This window comes from Prunus dulcis, chromosome 6 (genome assembly GCF_902201215.1).
Source record: "Prunus dulcis chromosome 6, ALMONDv2, whole genome shotgun sequence".
NCBI classification, from domain to species: Eukaryota; Viridiplantae; Streptophyta; class Magnoliopsida; order Rosales; family Rosaceae; genus Prunus; species Prunus dulcis.
Window position 1 is genome coordinate 20200552 of NC_047655.1, and position 20928 is coordinate 20221479.

General features: G+C 36.2%; 1 pseudogene across 1 annotated transcript; it reads right to left on the bottom strand.

The window, feature by feature from the left end:
- Positions 1 to 13372: 13372 nt before the first annotated feature.
- On the bottom strand, positions 13373 to 20753 carry LOC117630439 (annotated as a pseudogene). The gene is made up of 12 exons (XR_004586205.1): positions 20591 to 20753; positions 20125 to 20238; positions 19517 to 20030; positions 19191 to 19344; positions 18842 to 19052; positions 18539 to 18557; positions 18285 to 18341; positions 15383 to 15514; positions 14947 to 15092; positions 14279 to 14788; positions 14027 to 14180; positions 13373 to 13747 (listed from the first exon to the last, which is right to left on the bottom strand). The product of XR_004586205.1 is annotated as an uncharacterized LOC117630439 (transcript).
- Positions 20754 to 20928: the final 175 nt, after the last annotated feature.

The following is a 20928-nucleotide window of genomic DNA, read 5'->3' on the forward strand; positions in this document are numbered from 1 at the left end:
ATTAAATGAGGATAATATGGTAAATTCACATTTTTTCATATTAAAAAATAAAAACAAAATCAGATAATAGGTCCAACTTTTATGGAACATAACTACCCACATTATCTTTTCTTAATTCAATAAAATAAAATGAAATAAAAAATAAAAACTAAAACCAATTGGAACATGCATGAGCATGTGCCAAGGAGCTAGTGTGTGTATATATATATATATATATATATATATATATATATATTATATTTCGGGAAAGTAAATATTTTATTACATATTTAGTTTATAACTTATATATATAATTATCTTGGTACGTGTTATATTTTCAGAAAATTTTCTTATTTATATGTTTTGTTTTAGACAGTTTTATCTCTTTGTTACTTTTTGATCAAGGTCAATAGCCTAGTTATCTAAAACAAACTTTAGACTCCAAGTCATTATACCTAGATGACTAAGCTCTATTTGAGCACGAGGTGTTGGCACTCTAGTAACAGCTAAACCTTAGCAACTACCACACATTGGACCAATCGAAGGAAAGTAGTTGCCGCCTATGTAGTACTGTAAGTAGGAACCATTTCCTTTGATGGAGATAGGTATATGGGTTGTTTTGCGAATTTATTTTAAGGATTCTCATTATTAAGGTGAGTGGTTTATGTAATGTGTTCTAAAAATTCTTATTTTGTGATAAAATATGAAAACCATGAATTATCATGGATTTGTTCTACTTACAAATATCTCTCTATTTCAAGTAAAGCATATCTAATTTGGGGCAACCTTTAACACTATATATATTGATTGGAATATTTGTGAAGTATGTATTATTCATGGAACATGAGAACTTCAATGTTGGGGTATTCGAGGGATAGATGTACCACACGGGGACATACGGCAGTGAGGCCAATAAGGGTCACGTGGTTGGTTACATGCTATGAAGGATAAGCAAGATATGAAGGGATGATGTGATATGATCTGGATTGGTGTACCTTTTCATGATATTTTCTAAAGTGTGTAAAACAAAATTGCTTGACTAGCATATTACATAATCTACTCACTGAGCGGTGGTTGCTAATCTCTTACCCTGTTTAATTTTTCAGATGAATTAGTGTGAAAGACAAGGACTAAACCAGTTGAGGCTGAATTAGAGAGTATCAGAGCTTTATTTATTAATTGTAAAGTTGTAAGATTTTGGAGCTAATTTTATAAGAGAAGTTTATTTTAAACCTTATTTCAGCTTCTTTTTATTTTATTTTACTTTTTCTCGCACCGGACGCCAAGTTTCCATCAACCCCTGGGTCCAGAGCGTGACAAAATGGTATCAGAGCATAGGGATTAGACAACCTTGGGAACTATGGTAGGAGTTAGTGTGAGCATATAGGGTTGAATCTAAAAAAGTTAATCACAAAGATCTTTAGGAGTAGATTTTCTTAACGTTAGTAAATTTCGAAGACGAAGTTTCTTTTAAGAAGGGTAGATTGTGAAACCTTGTATTTTTAATATATATTATATTTTAGAAAATTAAATATTTTGTTACATATTTAGTTTATAACTCTTATATATAATTATCTTGGCATGTGTTATATTTTCAAGAAATTTTCTTATTAATTATTAAAAATAGTAATATTTATATGTTTTGTTTTAGGCAGCTTTATCTCTTCGTCACTTTCTGACCAAGTTTTTTTTTTTTTTTTTTGATAAGAGAAAGAAAAGCTACAAACAAAAACCACGAGGACACGCAGGCCCAACAAGTCAAAAAAGAAAGAGATCTAACATAAAAACTATCTAAACTTGGAGCCAAACCTTATCAACTGCGATTCATTGGACCAATTGAAGGAAAGTAGTTGCCGCCTATGTAGTACTATAAATAGGAACTATTTCCTTTGATGGAGATAGGTAGATAGGTTGTCTTGCCAATTTATTTTAAGGGTTCTCATTATTGAGGTGAGTGGTTTATGTAATGTGTTCTACAAGTTCTTATTTTGTGATAAAATATGAAAACCATGAATTATCATGGATTTGTTATATTTACAAATATCTCTCTATTTCAAGTCAAGCATGTCTAATTTGGTGCAACTTTTCACACTATATATATATTGATTGGAATATTTGTGAAGTATGTATTATTCTTGGAACATGAGAACTTCAATGTTGGGGTATCCGAGGGATAGATGTACCACACGGGGACATACGGCAGTGAGGCCAATAGGGGTCACGTGGTTGGTTACATGCTATGAAGGATAACTGAGATATGATCTAGAATAGTGTACCTTTTCATGATATTTTCTAGAGTGTATAACACGGCACTGCTTGTGTGAGATCCCACATCGACCAAACGGAGAGGGGGTGATGTGCCTTATATGGCACACCTCGCATCCTCATAGCGTGAGGCTTTTTGGGAGCTCACTGGCTTCGGGTTCGTAGGAACTCCGAAGTTAAGCGAGTTGGAGGCTGGAGCAATCCCAGGATGTGTGACCACCCTGGGAAGTTGCTTCGTGAGCTCCCAGAAACAAAACCGTGCGGGCTGGTGAGAATGTAGCCAGGCCCAAAGCGGACAATATCCTGCTACGGCGGAGCCGGTCCGGGGTGTGACAGCTTGACTGGCATATTACATAATCTACTCACTGAGCAGTGGTTGCTCATCATTTACCCTGTTTAATTTTTCAGATGAATCAGTGTGTAAGACAATGACTAAACCAGTTGAGGCTGAATTAGAGAGTATCAAAGCTTTATTTATTAATTATAAAGTTGTGATATTTTGGAGCTATTTTTAGAAGAGAAGTTTATTTTAAACCTTGTTTCGTCTTCTTTGTATTTTATTTTACTTTCCTGTAACATCCCACATCGACCAACAGAGATGGGTGATGTGCCTTATATGTACATGCCCACCTCCATCTAGCACGAGGCTTTTTGAGAGCTCACTGGCTTCGGAGTCATGGAAACTATAAAGTTATGCGAGTTTGGGCTAGAGCAATCCCAGGATGGGTAACCCGCTGGGAAGTTGCTCGTGAGTTCCCAGAAACAAAATCGTGAGAGCAGAGAGGGGGGCCTTGAGTAGACAATATCATGCTACGATGGAGCTGATCCCGGGATATGACACTTTGATATCAGAGCCACTCTGCCGTATGGTGCATTTATACGCATTTAAGCAAATACTAACCATTAAATTAATCTAATGAATTCTAATAAGTCCAGCATAATTGTACTAACATAAAACTCACAATTTGCATTGTATCCAATACTTTTGAAATATAAATAAATAAATAAATAAAAGGGCTCTTTAGTTTTAACCCATAAAAAACTTAACTAATTTGGAAGAAAGATAATTAATTTTGCTTAATTCATATAAAATCAAAGCCACCTAATTTTACCAAAAGGACATCCAACAACCCTAAAATTACTACATGTGCCATTGTAGAATTGTACCAGAAGGGTAGAATTGTCTTATCAGAAGGGTAGAATTGTCTTATCAGTTGTTATTTTTTACCTGGCCCAACGAATCTGGGCCTCTCTTTGGGCTAATCTAAAATAGTAGTTTTTTCCTAGGTATTAAAACTAAAACCAAAATATCCAATATCTTACAAACTAATTAATAAAATTAATTATGTCTAAAACCTAATTTTTCTTAAATAAAAACTGTCTCATCAAACATAAACACTATCCTGACCCAACCTCTTTACCACACTGCCAGCCAGCCATGTGGATCTCTCTCTCTCTCTCTCTCTCTCTCTCTCTCTCTCTCTCTCTCTCTCAATTTTGAATGATGGACTCTCAACAAGGCCTACGAATTGAAGTCCTATATATTTAGGAATCTCTCTTACTCCAAAACCACCCTCTAGTTATAATCCAATTCTGATTTTTATGAAATGAAGCTTACCAATTCTGTGACAAGGAATAATTTTATCAAATACTAATCACTAATAATTCGCCACAAGTACTATAATTGGTTGTCAACTATAGGACTTAATGAGGAAGGTCTATGTGAGAGAAGAAAAGAGAGTGAGGAGCGGGGACCATGGCTGATGGTGGAGAGAGTGAGTGGGCGGCAATCATGGCTGGCAGTGAGGAGGCTGGGTGGAGAAGGAGGTAGTTATTGCTGGAACCTTTGATTTTTTTTTATTTTTTTTCATAAATATTAGCTAAGAAGGTGCAAATGGTGAGAGTTTTAGGTTAATACAATTATGATGACGTGGGCTTATTAGAATTCCTTAGATTAATCTAATGGTTAGTATTTGTTTAAAAGGGTGCTGTGTGATAGTGTATTAGGGTGTAATAGGGGTATTTTTGTTAGTTAAATAGGGTGTACTTAGTTAATTTTGCATTTTAATTAAAATATTATGGTGTACTTAGATCATAGGGTGTACTAAGTTAATTCTAGGGTTCATTTAGCAGCACTCAAAATAAAAGGCAAAGTTAATTTTAAGCTTATTTTCCTTGTAATTGAGAAAGTTATGAACATTATTTTAAGTCATTTGATGATATTATGTTTTTCATATTATAGAATCAAAAAAGATTTCTCAACCATTTCATTTATATTTTACATTTACATCCATGTTTGATTAGATTAAACATGACGATAAATATTTCATTATTATCTTTTTTATTATGAAAATCAATCATTCAATCCAATATCAATTGGATTTAAACCTCTAATCCTATTTGATTGGATAGGAAAACTCATAATTTAATTTACGTTGGATCAAATGCGAATTAGCTCAAACACATTGGTTTCAAACCGATGCACACCCCTAATCTCATTTAAGTGAGAGGATAAAACTTAAATTTTTAGTCCATTCAAGTTGATGTCACTTACAAAAAAAGCAAGAAAACCTAAGAGAGAAAACTCCTACCCGCCACCCCTTTTGGGGTGGTGACTACCATATCTTTTTGTCTCATCTTCATCTTTTTTTCCTCTCCTCTCCAACTCATCCCCTTCCTATCCTCTTTGCTTCCCCCTCCTGCGTTGTCTCCCTCTCTTTTCATTAGCTCATTTATGGAGCGGATCTATCCTCTTTTGGTTAACAACTCTATTTTCCAAATAGCAGAGTCAATTGGTGCGAATTTGTTATCATCTGTTTTTGTGCAAATAATCTCGCTGGAGAATATTCCCTTCTAGATCCTTCGCCCTTTGACCTTATTTATCTATCTTCCTCTATTCCTGTAGAAAATACTATAGTAAATAGACCATACTCGGGGGGTGTTGGCCAAAGGCCCTCCGTTGCCTAAGTTAGTTCGATTGAATCTAGGTAAAACAATAGCTAAAAAGGATACGGAGATTTCTCTAGGGTGAAAACCGGGCGATCAAAGTTGTGTGTGGTGGCCAGATCCGTGTAGACAAAATTTGGATCTTGGATAGTTTTTGCAGGGTTTTGGAGCTAGGTTTAGAAGTACCTTAAATGATGAATGAAGCCATCTATTTATAGGAGCCTCAGAGGATAGGGTTTTGTAGAGAATAAAACTCTTTTTATGAATGAATTTATTCTTTCCCCAAATGTAGAGATTGCGTCCATTAGGGATTTGATTTGGATCCAAATCTCCTAATTTGATGATGATTATATCTCCTTATTAGGATAATATCTAAATTAAAGATATTGTCTTATTAAATAAAGATAATGTCATATCATTAAGATATTATCCAAAATTAATTAATTGGCCAAATAAATTGGTTTAATTAATTAATTGAAGGAATATTTTTCTTTTCCACGTGTGCTATAATTGGGGACAAAAATATTTTCTCCCACAATTTGGTGCTTGTGAATATTAGGTTGGCTTTGTGACAACGGGGTTGCACTTTGGCTGGTTTAGTTTCTTTATCTTTGGAATAAATCGCATAAACTCTCTTACGTTTTTCTGTGTAGTTTTCACATCTTCTTTATGAGAGATTTTCACCTCTCTTTTACGAGAGCTTTTTGATTGTTATGAGTTTACAATCTTAGTTGGGATGCTTATGCCAAAATTTCTTCGGTCATACATGATGTTGGTTGAGATGCACCAAATTGTCTTCATCTTAATGTTATATTTCTTCGTAATTGTAATGGCCCTTTGTAACTAGTTTGTATTGGCCTTTTGTGGCCAGTAGGTTTTTTGGTTGAATTATGAATACAATTCAATATTTGAAAATATATATGTATTTATAAAGTGAGAGGATACCAAAGAGACACGTTGACACATATATCGTTAGGATCATGAGCCTTTGCATTTAGAGTCCATGCATTTCCCGTATTTCACTTCATTTAGGCCGTTCTGATGATCCAACGTATGGTTTCATACATGACATGTTAGGAAAATAATACATTAGTCTTTAATTTTTTTTTCTGATTCTATAGTGACGTTACGTTGTCGTTTCCTTCCATCATCGCTCTCCTCCCTCTCCTCCTCGTTTCTCCTCTATTTTTTGAGTGTCAAATTGCAATATCTTATAGAAAGTAGGGGTGTAAGTAGGATTGGAAATTTTGATTCGAAAATTGCAAAATTCTGATGAAAAAAAAAATGAATTTGGAATGTACACAAGATTCCGAAAACTTCTGAATTCCGAAATATATTAGGGTTTCAAGCTTATATTACATATATATATATATAACTAATTTTATGTTGAACTAGATATGGCTTAATGACCAAAGAGACATTGTCAAGTAATTTCAGAAAGGATAAGAACACCTAAGTAATAACATATAATACTTTTTCAGGCATTTCGTATGATTTTTCAATTTTAAGCCAATTTTAACCTTTTAAATCGCTGGACATTTTAAAATGTTCAACTATTTTACAAAACTTTTCCAAAAATATTCTGAAATATGTAAGTTCTGAAATTTTCTGAATTTTCCGAGTTTTCCGAATTGGAATGGATGGTGAAATTCCGAAATTTTTTGGAATAGAATTAGGAAGGAATTTTCGCTCCAAAATTTTTTGGATTGAAATTAGGGTTCCATGATTCTGATCCATTCGAGGTACATAACCTCATAACTACAAAAGTGCCAACAAAACCAACTAGAACCCAAAGACATGTCTAGGAACAACATAGCTCAGCACAGAAAAAATAAAAACAACCAAAATACAATAACCCAAGCCATGAAACCCCTAGCTCCTAAACCTCTCCTCTTTTCTTTGTATCTTGTGTCTCCCAAATCCCATTTCCCACATCCCTTCAAGTGTTCAAAATTCAAATAAAATTATATCTAAATCAAATTCCAAGTTAAAAAAAAAATTCAATGAAATTTCAAAAACTTAATTACTGGATTCTTGCTATCGTCAGCAAATTCAATTATGAAATGGTTGAATCAAATTAACAGGACCCAACCCAAATTTCACTTTGAAATTTGAGCCGAACCCTGTGCGTGTCCGACACTTGGCAGGTGTCGAGCACACTTGACCAAATTGCCCTTCTAACTAAAATTCACAATCTTTTTCAAGTTTGACCTTTGCCGAAAATTCGGCAGAGTTTCCCCTATAAATTGCTCGTTTCCCCAAACTCTTTCACCTATACAATAAGCAATTTAAATATTCACAAACGTTCAGCATGCACAATAATAGAATTCATGCAACCAATTATCACATCTTTATGGCTTCAAGCCTCTTTAATCCAAATAAATCGTTCTACCATCTTTATCTGACCTCAATTTTCAGAACAATATGAATATGTTATCAACTTTCAAAATAACTTAACTGAACAACTTGTCAATCGCTTTATCTTGTGGCTGCACCTAGTGACTCTAGGTTGCCTACGTACCCTTACCAAGGGATCAAGCCACACGTAGTTCTCTCAATGTGATTGCAAAACAATTCGGCTCATGTTAGTGATACGCTCACCATTGTTTACAAGCTCTAAAGTATATAGTCTTCAACTTTCCCAAATCTCAGAACAGTTCATATTCAGAACATAAGTAGGCCACTCACTGAATTTCCTCTAATTCATAAATCAATTTGTATATTATTGGCTTAAATTATATATATAATAATAATAATAAAATACAAATACAAATACAAATAAAACCAACAAGCTCCGAAGACACTTTTATCCTTTCATTCGAAACTTACATAAGGCTCATTATATAAATATATTTATATGTCAACAACTTAACTAGAATATATATATTTTCCTCTTTTACTTGTAAAACAAACTCATCGCTTAAGAAAATAATGGTGAATTGTATAAAATCCATAAAATTTAGGAAATTATCAATCCTTGTCTCTTAATCATAAAATAGGTGTTAAACTTTTACTCCAAAAATACCAAAATAATATCATCAATATTAGCTAAACATCTTATACCCAAATACTCTTCCACCTAGGCGTACCCCCATTTATATTATGTCAATTCCTTTAATATGCCGTCAATTACAATAATATTCCGTCAATTCCAAGTATCCTGTCAGTTTCATCCTCGCAGGCCTCGGAAACACCAAGTTAACATAGCCGCATTCCTCGCAGGCCTCGGAGACACCAAGTCAACCTCAGCCGCAATCCTCGCATCACACGGTTTAGGCGTGCCCTAAACTCGTGGGGCATTATAAAAAATAACCAAACTATTTCTAGGATCTTTAAATTATGTTTCCGATTTCTACAAAAATTTGAGAAAACAATGTAAGCCTTTATTTGATCGCCTCTAGAACAATCCTCCTCCATGGTCATCTATTCATATTGATATAGTCAAACAGATCAAAGTCCATATCAAGACTCTTCCCTGCCTCGGTGTATATATATATATATATATATATATACTCTCATGTAATTAGATATTTAGTTAATTTTATTAATCATGTCGAAATCCAATTAACAAATCATTCCATTTCGATACTATAAAAATAATCTTAATAGTAATAGATAACTAAATAGATAAATAATTAAATAATTAAATATTAACTAAATAATTAATAATTAAATAACTATTATCCCCAGAAATTTCATCACCTCCAATAATGCATATAAATCCATAGTAGATTGTATGGTAATTTAATCAATGATTAGTATTAACCTTTAAAGAAAATCCCTTATCGAATCACTTTCCAATCTAAACTTATTAAACAAGAAATTCCATACTAAAAGAACCATGTACTCTTAATAACAAATGTCCACTGATCTACGAATAATCATAACCGAGCCCAAGGCTCACTTTCACAACCCACCAATCCGATATTCCAAGCTCGCCCATTCCATAATTTCAATTATCAATAATATCCAGGAATTTCCATAAAACACTATAAAACAATTTCCTAATCTCAACATAATCAGAATAACTCGACTACCGGTCAAGACTCGTTCACAGGGTCATTTTAGTACTTCTCGAAAAGTAAAACTACATTGGAAGACTCACGGTCATCTGAGGAGTCAGACTGCCCAAACTTGGTCAACCGGGTCCGTGGGGCCCACAACCTCCCATTTCCCAACCGAGAATTCCTACGGGTTTGACAAGGTTTACTAAACATGTCTTGCAAATTTGGTCCTAATCGAACAGTCGGATTGCACTATTGGTTTATCTAAACTATAAATTATTGAACCAAAGTATCTGGGACTCCAATTCTCAATCCGCGAATTCCTATATGATCCTAGAAATGTCTAGATCAACATATTTGAAAACCAAAACGATCAACGCTCCGAACATATCAAACCCGGATATCGCCTAATATGCGATATCTGATCAGCAGTCAAACAATACCCAAAATAAAATCCAAGCATACCGTCGTGCTTGGGACAACAAGAGGATCAATTTAGGACCAAGAGAGTCTCCCACGTAGTGCCCACGCACCGCCACACATGCCGGCAGCGTGTGGGTGTCCAAAGCAATTCCGGAGATCGGAAAATCTCCAAACCGCTAGTCAAGACTTATATCTACATGATCAACACATAGAGTGGAGCAACTTTTGTTCTTGAACCTACCCCAACAAGTGGTCAGAATTAGAGGCCAAAATCGACCAAAATTTCTCTCGCTTATTTGACTGCCAAAACATATAAATTTTTCATACATAACACAACCAGCAGCTAGAACACCTCAAAAGGATATAAAAGCATACCTCGATCGTAAAATTTGGTCGTCGGAGACATCTGAAACGGTTGAAGGAAAAAGGGGTAAATTTCGACTTGATTTTTGCAGAATTCGGCAGTAGAGACCGGGTGGGACTGGAAGAGGAACTCATGGCGGTCCTTTTAGGACCGGTGCAGCCCTAAGTGGCGGGCGGTGGTGGTTGTGGTGGCTCTTGGAGCCACTGGCTGTGCAGGGAAATTCGTAGGGGAGAAGGCTGCTCGTGGGGAGAGAGAGAGAGAGAGAGAGAGAGAGAGAGAGAGAGAAATTCTGGTTTTAAAACCAGTTTAAAAAAATTACGATTTTGCCCATACTTGAATTTTGATCGTATCTCTCTTGTTACAACTCGGATTTGAGCTCATTACGTGTCTACGAACTCATCTCGATGTTCTCTACGCAACAGTACAACTAAAATCCCCAAATTCCTTCCCGAATAAAAAGTCAACTTTTAAACTGTTTAAAATATTCTAGAGGTAAAATTATCTTTTAATTGAATAAATTAATAATTAAATATTAATTTAGGTTCAGGTTATTACACAAATTCCAAGTGAAAAAAAAATCCATGTATTTGAGATATAGTTTGATATTTTTGGGATTTTGATTTGGGTTTTGAACTAGTGTTGAGTAGTAGAGATTCTTGGGAAAAGTGGGAATTGGGAGAGACGAAAAGAGGGAGGAGAGAGAGGGGAGAGAGATACAGAGAGATAGAGAGATAGAGAGATAAACGGGTAACGTCAGTTTAGAAAAAAAAAAAATTTATGTTAATTTTGATGTGTTATTTTTTAAGTTGTTAGATTATTGTAACGGTCCAGATAAAGCAAAACGCAGAAGAAGAAAATGCGTAAATTGCAAAGACTCATTGCTCAGGTGATGATACTTTTTTTTAGTAAGGCATTATTTTTTAAAAAAAATTTAATTTTCATCTCTCCTTTGTGAGAGTTTTATTTGTATTGTTATGGCTTAGTTTTTTCAAGCTTTATCTCTTTTTTATTATTCTAAGTTTGCAATCTTAGTTGGGATGCCTATGCCCGAGTTTCTTCGATCCTACCTGATCGTTAGTGGAGAAACACCATATTGTCTTAATTTTGATATCAGACCGCTCCGTTATTGTAATGGCCCTTTTGTGGCTAGTTTGTATTGGCCCTTTGTGGCTAATGACTTTTTTGACTGAATTATGAATGCAATAATAGAATTTCTCAACCAAAAAAAAAAAAAAAAGGCGATGTAACATTAGCAAAACAAATATTACAAGCAATCCTCCACAGAAACGTCTTAGATGATCTCGGAAGGATTTTCATATCATGTAGATATTTAGTGTAAGAATATAAAGCATAACAAACTAATCTATGGCCAGTATTGATGCAGCCAGCCAGACATTAGTTACATTATGCATAGTGGTCGGCTAAAATGTGAATGCACATTATGCATGGTGTGTATGTATAGTCCTTTTCCTTGTATGGTACGAGTCCATATACGTATGAATGTTATTTGGGACCACACCACAAGAAATTGAAAATCATACAGTTGTGGAAAGCTTTAATTTTGAAAGAGCTTCCAAGAAATGGGCGGTTGGAAAAAGTAATTTTGTTTTGGAGTGGAGAAATAATATCAAAAGCATTTGTCACATGCATATATGTGCATTGGTTAACGTCGTTGTTGATTAGGGCCATGAGTGTGAATTTGGGTGTGAATTTCAAAATATGGTCGTTGTTTGTGAAATTTGATGCCGACAAATTTATGACTTCGGTTGTGGAAGTTTAAATATTGATTACCTATTAGGAAAACAGATTTGATCCCAATATGAAATAAATTTTCAACTGCAATATTTATAACAAAAGGCCGACATGTAATATTGAGTGCTCTTAAACAAATTTTAAAATTAATTGAGTATATCTAACTATTAAATTATTTATTAAATTACTTTTTTTATTTTTTTATTTTTTATTTAGGACCTTTCTTATTGAAAGGGGCGATAGTATATTAAACTCACACACATAATATGGATGCTAGGACTCGAACCTAGAACCTTGCCTGAGGGAGTAAATACTCCAAACCACTACACTAGTGGGTCATTTGCATTTTTTTTAATTTTTAAATACCACGAAGTGTTCTCACATCCGAAGGATGAGATTAATTCTTGTCCGGAGTTCGGCTTGCTCCTGATCACAAAGTACTTCAAATAGATTTTGAATTCTTGTTATTGAGGCACTAGATAGCTTGCCAATTGGAGGTGGCAATTTGTCAACTACATCATACCTTGTTGTTATTAAATTACTAACTTATTCTAATATTAAATGATAAAAAGGATATATTGAATTGTTGCATGCAAGCATCCCATGAGTAAGTACAAGCTAAGCACAGCCAGAAACAAATAGAAAAATAGAAAAAGAAAAAAGACAGAGACAAAATCTGGTCATATGAAAATAAAAAGATTGCTTATGCTGATTGGGTGTTTTTTTTTAATATCTTTACTTTTGTTGTTTCTTTAGACGGTGGGCCTGAGTCAGACTATAAATCTGGTGAATGGAGCGACGTGGCTTCTTTTGAGTGTGGGAGGTGTCCAGTATCAATATCTAAGGGCTGACAACGGTTTTAGTTTTAGTTTCTGTGGAGAAGTTCTTGAAACTGAGCTTTGGGGCTTTTTTTCAGGGCTGAAAATGAGGCCAACTCAAACTCAAGTCCCCATCTAGGCCTAAGTTTTCTAAGCCTTGGGAGCAAACACTTACAAATTCTTTGACAATCCTTTAGTTTTCAACGTGGAACAAATGACAAATGGAAAATGAAACTCCAACAACCTCTTGATTTCACAATTTTGAGCGGTGTGAGTTGAGAGCCACATTTTATAGGGAGAAGAATATGGTGGCTGGTGGGTTAGCTAAATTGAGTGCCTTATGGATCTTGACAATATATGCTTCTAAGGATCCCCCTCCTTCAATTGTTCAGCTTGTATTTAATTGATATTTATGGGGTTTCGGACTAGAAGGTGCTTTTTTGCTATACGCATTTAAAAGCGTTTTTTGTTGTCAGAAAACAGGCCCTAACATGTTATAAGGAGGTGTCTGGTAAGAAATAAGCCACACTAATGAGATATAACCAAACAAAAAAAAGGTAAGAGTGTGTTAAAAAACCAAAAAACAAAACATATAAAGCGGTTCGGTTTACTAAAACACTTGTTTTGAATTTCATTACAGAGCACTGGACTAGTTTAGCAGATCAGTTTGGATTGCTTATCCGATTTTAGAACAACTAAAAACGAAAACCTAATCAAATGAGACTGATTTTTCAAATTGGGTCAGAAATTACCAACCCTAATTCCATGCATACCAAAAATTACAAATAAGAAAAGACCAAAACCTAATATAAGAATTAAAATATCAGAATAAAACATATCAATTTCACGTAATCAAAATCTAACATATTACATTGTGCTCATGAAAATGTATAATTTTCACCATACGGTAGACAACATCGCCGAAACAACTAAATCGAATTTGGTATATAATCTTATTTTGCCAAGATGAGTAACTTTGGGATGTAAAATTTAAGAGGTTGACTTCAATGTGTTTGTAATGTCGATGACAAAACGGTATTTAACATCTGTTTTGATGAGACGCTCCATAGCTGTGTTCACATAATCAACTGGGATAACCTCGACGTTTGCTGTTATGTTGTGTTTACCTGCAAAATCAATCATCTCTTGGGTTTCCTTCATACCTCCAACAACACTACCAGCCACTATCTTCCTTCCTGAAATTACAAAATAACATATCTATGTTAATGTTGATTATCCACCAATGCAAATCAAAGTACAGGTGATTAGCAAGAATAAAAAATTATTTAAGATAAATATTGTGCTTCCAAATCCAATACACTGCCTACTGATTTTTATTTGTTCCCTTTCGTTGTCTTCACTTAATAATAGAGACAACGTATGCACCATTATTTTGTCAGTATTCTAGTTTGGTGTGGCTATTGAACAAATACATTATCAGCCATCCACGTAAGAGTTGAATATCATATGCTTACCCATGAGCAAAGGAAAAACAGGTAGCTCAAGAGGCTTCTCTGGTGCTCCAACCAAAACAAGCTTTCCATTATTCTTCAATAAACCAATCAAAGGCAAGAGAGGGTGGACAGCAGAAACGGTGTCAATGATACCATCCATTGTGCCCAAGGCAGCCTACACAATCAACTTAACTCATTACCTTCACAACAATCAATCTAACGATGACCTTAGAGTCGTCAATTTAATGGACCTTATTCAAAGATAATAATAACCTTCATTTGCCCATCGTCGCTGCTGACCAAAAATGAATCAGCACCGACGTTTTGGCTTCCGCTTTCTTATTGGGGGAGGTACTGATCACTGTGACCTTAACCCCCATAGCCTTTGCAAACTTCACGGCCACGTGGCCCAGACCGCCGACGCCTACCACACCCACATGCATGCCGGGTTTGTCAAGTCCGAAATACCTCAAGGGGCTGTAAGTTGTAACCCCAGCACATAGGAGAGGAGCAGCACCGTGAAGAGGCAGGTTGTCGGGAACATGCACTACGAAGTGCTCATTCGCCACCATGAAGTCGGAGTAACCTCCATATGTTGTGGTTCCATCGTGGTACTTGGCGCCGGAGGTGGGTATCATTTCGGGGCAGTAATTCTCAGCATTGTTGGAACAACTGTCACATGATTGGCAAGCTCCGATCATATATCCAACACCAACATGGTCTCCAACTTTAAGTTTCTCTACTTTGCTCCCCACCTCTGTCACTACACCAACAATCTCATGCCTGCATTGCCCAATTTGATTAGGTTCACATTGTACATGAGTAATTTCATGCTGAGCATAAACCAATTAAGCGGATAAGTTCAGTGTTGAGACTATGTAATTAAACTGAAATCATATATCTAGTAACAAAGTTTAGGATAGATTGGCATGTGTACTTACCCGGGAATTAGAGGATACGTTGAAAGACCCCATTCATTCTTGACCATGTGAAGGTCTGTGTGGCATATCCCATGACCATGTGAAGGTCTGTGTGGCATATCCCACAGTATAATACTTTGAACGTCACGTCGTTCTCTCCTGTTGCCCTGCAACCAAATCATAAGGCATTGATATATATAAATCTAGTTGGTCCTACTACTAAGACATGAACAGCTTGTTCCAATGCATATTTTGAATTCAATAACTTTTTTTCTTTCTTCCTTAAAGTTTGGGTTAGATTGAATGAAAATGTAACTACCCTTTTTTCGGACTAGAAGTTTATCGTATTTCCTATGAACCAAACGCACACGAATGCTGGATTGATGAAAAGAAAACGATTAATAAATGAAACAAAAAATGGATGGAGATCTAGAAGATGGAATAAATAATGAATAACCTTCTGGAGAATCTGAAGGGAGAGAGAACACCAGATGAATATCTGGTAGCCCATCCAAAGGCCTTCTTGGGGTGTTCTTGTTCTGGAGATACCACCACTTTCTCTCCTATCTTCTTTAAGTACAAGTATCAACTAAAGTTTTTTAACCAGAAAGTATTGACTTAACAAAACAAAACGAGAGTTGCTAGACATGTAGTGAGTTTGTGCTGTATATATAGTTAATAGTTAATGTTTGGTGGAGGGCTTTTAATGTTTAGGCTAGCTAGGACGGTGCAGATTGTAGGGAAATTGGAACTCATTTTTTCCACCACATATGAGATATGACCCTTTTTTCTCCCTTGTAGCACGTTTCCGTCCATGATGTTCACTCGTTTGGTTCAATTGCGGCTTCTGTTGGCGTACATACAGGCTTGGAGGAAGAGAGACTATTACTATTTTGTCGATCCCGAAATTTATTGGAAGTTTTTAATTATGGTCGAAACTTATTGGAAGTTCAGCTGGAGCTCAACCACCTTTTTTCGTTAGAAGTAGAAAAGATAATTTGTTGTATTTTGGAGCTAGTGTTAATTGTTTCACGTGGCCATTTTTGTCTACTTTCCAAGAACAAAAGACCATCCACAATTTGTACTTGTCTAATCATGTTACTTCATATAATTGAACAAACCTCATACGTCGTCCTCTCCTGCTGCCCACCTATTTTGAGTTGGCTTCTCTGCTCAATTTCGCAAGTGTTTTTTTTTTTTTTTTTCCTTCTCTTTAGTTTATATGGCCTTGAATGAAGTTCTGTTTAATGTTTTTGTACATCTCCACTTGCAGGTTTGAATTAATTTTTGGGTGGGACATCACAAAATTACAGGTAGAACTTCTTTGATGTATTGCCTTTTCTTCCTTTTTTCTTGCAGGATTGCTTCTTCTTCTTCTTTTTTTTTTTTTCCTTTTTTTTTTTCCCTATCTTAATAACTTGTGCTGGCTATATTATTGGAATTAATGGATTATGTTTGAGGTACATCTATATGGAGAATAGTACAGTACCACCCTGTGGTACAGTTAACATGATATTCTTCACCACCCTGCTCACATTATCTGCGTAGGGTTGGCCAGGATTCCTAGTTACCTACCCGACTTGTCTACACAGGTGGTTAGCTAGTTTCCCATTTCCATGTTGCCTTCGGATTTGATGGTGTTCCCATATACCCTTAGTGGGTGATTACATGATATATGCACTATGCAGATGATTGCATGTATGACCTTTTGGTAAAAGGTTTGGTTATGTAAGTATTTGGATGTACAATGATATACTAATTAAACAGTTAAGTACATAATTTCATGGCATGTCATGGCATGATATTCAATTATATAACTTGTTGAAATCAGGGTAAAGAATGATTCTAGGATTTTATCATTGGTTTCATTTTGATTATTATCTGTACTATCTTAATTGTAATTTATGGTAGAAAGAACTACATGTGGCCTGATCCCTTCGGATCCCAGTCAGCCTTCTCCCACTTCATCATATTCATGACTTTCACAGCTCCGCAAGAGGTTCATCATCAAGTGTCGTCTCCCACTAGACAACGAGTCACACTTTCTTGTGACAACACAATCACTCCACATCCGACAACGAACCCTCGAAGCCTATACATCAAACATTGCATAAGACACATCAACTACATCGACCATGTCACATGCTAAACTCGTGGCTCGCCTATGTCCAAGTCAAGACATAGCGATCCAACACACCATCGGTTTACTCACACTTCTGTTGGTCATTCCTTTAGCGTCCATGATAGCCCACATCCTCAAGCTACACATGCAATCTATTATACTTGCATGTCATCCAATCCTTGGCAAAATATGCATTCTGAATGTCCCACATAATCATCTATGCATTGCATGGGGTCGCAACCCATGTGTACTGGCATCCGAATATCTTCCTTCCATCTTGGCCAAGGCCGAACCCAAGCAAAGTCCATCGAGTATTGTCAAATGCCTCACTAGCCGATGGTATAGCGAATGTCATACGTTGACCTCACTCTTCACAACTATGCGCAATACTAATAACGGCCCCACGTGTTCGTACTGTCCTCAGAAATTCCTTTCCCTCGGAGACACAAATTATCCTTCAACAATCTTATGCCTGCCCTTATGACTACCTCCAATGTCATAAGGATACTCGCTTAGTGCCACAAGGGTATAAGCACCAGGAGTGATGGAGAGCATGACACCATGTCACCCCCTATGTAGCATTTTATGCATTTAGCCTTCTGCTAGGAGGGAACATTACCTATACACGAGGAGTCATAATTGGGCATAACTCCTTCGTGCAAACTCCAAATGGCGAACCGTCAGTTGCATTGTCTGCGTCTCAATATCACGAACATCTCGGTATTTTTAGCTTCATCAGGTTCCTTCCATAACCTTCTGAAATACCCAAAATACCCATCAGAAGTGCAACCCAGCAACACCAATCATTCTCGCTCTTAAGCTTTCGCCCTTCCACACTTAGACTACCTCATAAGTGCATAGATGCCCCAACGGAGTCATGGTAGCACTTGCTTATGTGCAACTCATGACACTAGGCTAACCTAGGTGCAGCCGCAAGTTTATGATTTATTTGTTATGTTCAATTTTGTAAGTTGAATTTGCTAAATGCTTCGGAATAATTGAGTTTGCTGTGCAGGTAGATTTGTGGGTTTTGAGCCTTTTTCAGAGGAGATTCTGCAGGTTTTTCGGTAGAAGTCAAACCCTAAAACAGTTTTTGGATTAGGACAAGAAAATGTATTTTGGTCATTCGTGCTCGACACCTGTTAAGTGTTGAACATGGAGTACGACACGAATTCTAAAGTAGAATTTGGGTCAAGTCCTTTCAATAGTTGTGTGCGAGGTGGAGTAGATCTTATACCTTCAACATTAAGGCTATGAGGCGGCAGCGTGCAAGTAGGCCATATATTTGAGCTTCCTAAAGAAACATTTCATTGTTGTCAAAAACTTTTATGTTTTCTAGAAACACTCAGTTTTGGAAAAGATAAGCCACACCAAGGGGTATTTTCACGTGGAAGATGTAAGGATTTGTAAAAAAATTAAAAAATTAAAAAAGAAGAAGAAAGGCGGTTTGATTAAATGAAATCATCAATTTTGTATTTTCAAATCAAGAACCAAACTGTGTAAACCAAATCTGACCAATTTTGAAACGAATTAAAAGAAAGAGACATTGAACGAAACTTAATTTTTCTGTTGAAACACCCAAACTTCATGCATAGAAAGATTATAAATAAGAAAAGACCATAACCTCACACACAAATTAAAATTTTAGAATAAAACATATCAATTTCACTTAATCAGAATGTAGCTTAATACATTGTGCTCATAAACAAGGTTAAATTTTCACCATATAGTATACAACTAAATCGAATTTAGTTTCGAATCTTATTATTCCATGATATGAGTATGTTTGGGTGCAAAATTTAAGAGCTTGACTTCAATGTGTTTGCAATGTCGATGACGAAACGGTATCTAACATCTGCTTTGATGAGACGCTCCATAGCAGTGTTCACATAATCAATTGGGATAACCTCGACGTTAGCTGTTATGTTGTGTTTTCCTGCAAAATCAATCATCTCTTGTGTCTCCTTCAGACCTCCAACAGTGCTACCAGCCACTATCTTCCTTCCTGAAATTACAAAACAAAATAACGCAGAGCTGATTAAAAAGAATCGGAAATAAATTAAGATAATTTTTGTTGACAATACTAATTTTCTTTTCTATCCAACCCCAGTTAAGGTTAGAAGTTAGTTAATTATATTCCTACCACTGATCAAAGGAAAAACAGGTAGCTCAAGAGGCTTCGCTGGTACTCCAACCAAAACAAGCTTCCCATTAGTCTTCAATAAACCAAGCAAAGGCAAGAGAGGGTGGACAGCAGAAACTGTGTCAATGATACCATCCATGGTGCCCATGGCAGCCTACACAATCAACATAACTCATTCACTTCACAAAAGTCAAACTGAATAAAGGAAGTTGAGGTGGGACATTTCTTCACATCCTCACACTGACGTTATTCTTAAAGTAGTCTATTTAGTGGAGTTTTTTTTTTGGGGTCAATTTTAATAGACCTTGTGCAAAGAAAATAATCACCTGCATTTGGCCGTTGTCGCGGCTGACCAAAAAGGAATCAGCACCAAGGTTTTCAATGGCTTCCTTTTTCTTATTAGGGGAGGTGCTGATCACTGTGACCTTAACCCCCATAGCCTTTGCAAACTTTACGGCCACATGGCCTAGACCGCCTACGCCAACCACACCCACATGCATACCGGGCTTGTCAAGTCCGAAATATCTCAAGGGGCTGTAAGTTGTAACCCCAGCACATAGGAGAGGAGCAGCACCATCAAGTGGCAGGTTGTCCGGGATACGAACTACGAAGTGCTCGTCGGCCACCATGATGTTGGAGTAACCTCCATATGTTGTGGATCCATCATAGTACTTGGCACCGCCCGTGAGTATCATTTCGGGGCAGTAATTCTCAGCATTGTTGCTACAACTATCACAAGATTGGCAAGATCCGACAAGATATCCAACACCAACACTGTCTCCAACTTTGAATTTCTCTACGTTGCTGCCCACCTCTGTCACTAGACCAACAATCTCGTGCCTGGATTGCCCAATTTAATTAAGTTCACATTTATGCATATGACGAATTTAATTGTGCGCATAATCCAATTAGGCAGATTGGTATGTGTACATACCCAGGAAGTAGAGGATACATAGAAACACCCCATTCATTCTTGAGCATGCTAAGGTCTGTATGACATATCCCACAATATAATACTTTGAATGTCACGTCGTTTTTTCCTGTTGTCCTGCATCCAAATCATAAATTGAGTAGGTCGCACTCGCATTCTGATTGGCTTATATATGTTGAAGAAGCAGCAACTTTAGTTGGTCCTACATATCGATTTAATTCTACATCACTTTTTATTTATTATAAATATTATAGAAATTAGATTGTGATCTTTAGATAGGATAATTTGTTTTCCCCTTAAAGTTGGGTTAGATTGGATGAAAATCTAACTACCATTTTTTCAGTTGAATTTCATCGAATTTCCTAAGAACAAACGCACACAAATTCTAGATTGATGAAAAGAAAACGACAAATAAATTAAACAAAAATTGCATGGAAATATCTAGAAGATGGAATAAATAATGACTAACCTTCTAGAGAATTTGAAGGGAGAGAGAACACCAGATGAATCTCTAGCAGCCCATCCGAAGGCCTTGGTGGGGTGTTCTTGTTCTGGGCAGACCGCCATTTTCTCTCTTATATATCTTTGATAGTACAAATACCAAGTAACCAGAAGGTAATTAACTTTGAGAAGTGCTAGAGTTGTAGTGAGTTTGTACTATATATAGCCAGTGGTGGAGTGCATGGGTTAAAGGGTTACAAAAATGGTTTTGCTTACCCATGTGGAAAGTTTGGCTAATCAAAAAGCCACGGCGTGACTGTCACTATCTCTCCTCTATTGCACGTTTCGATTCATGAAATTCATTCG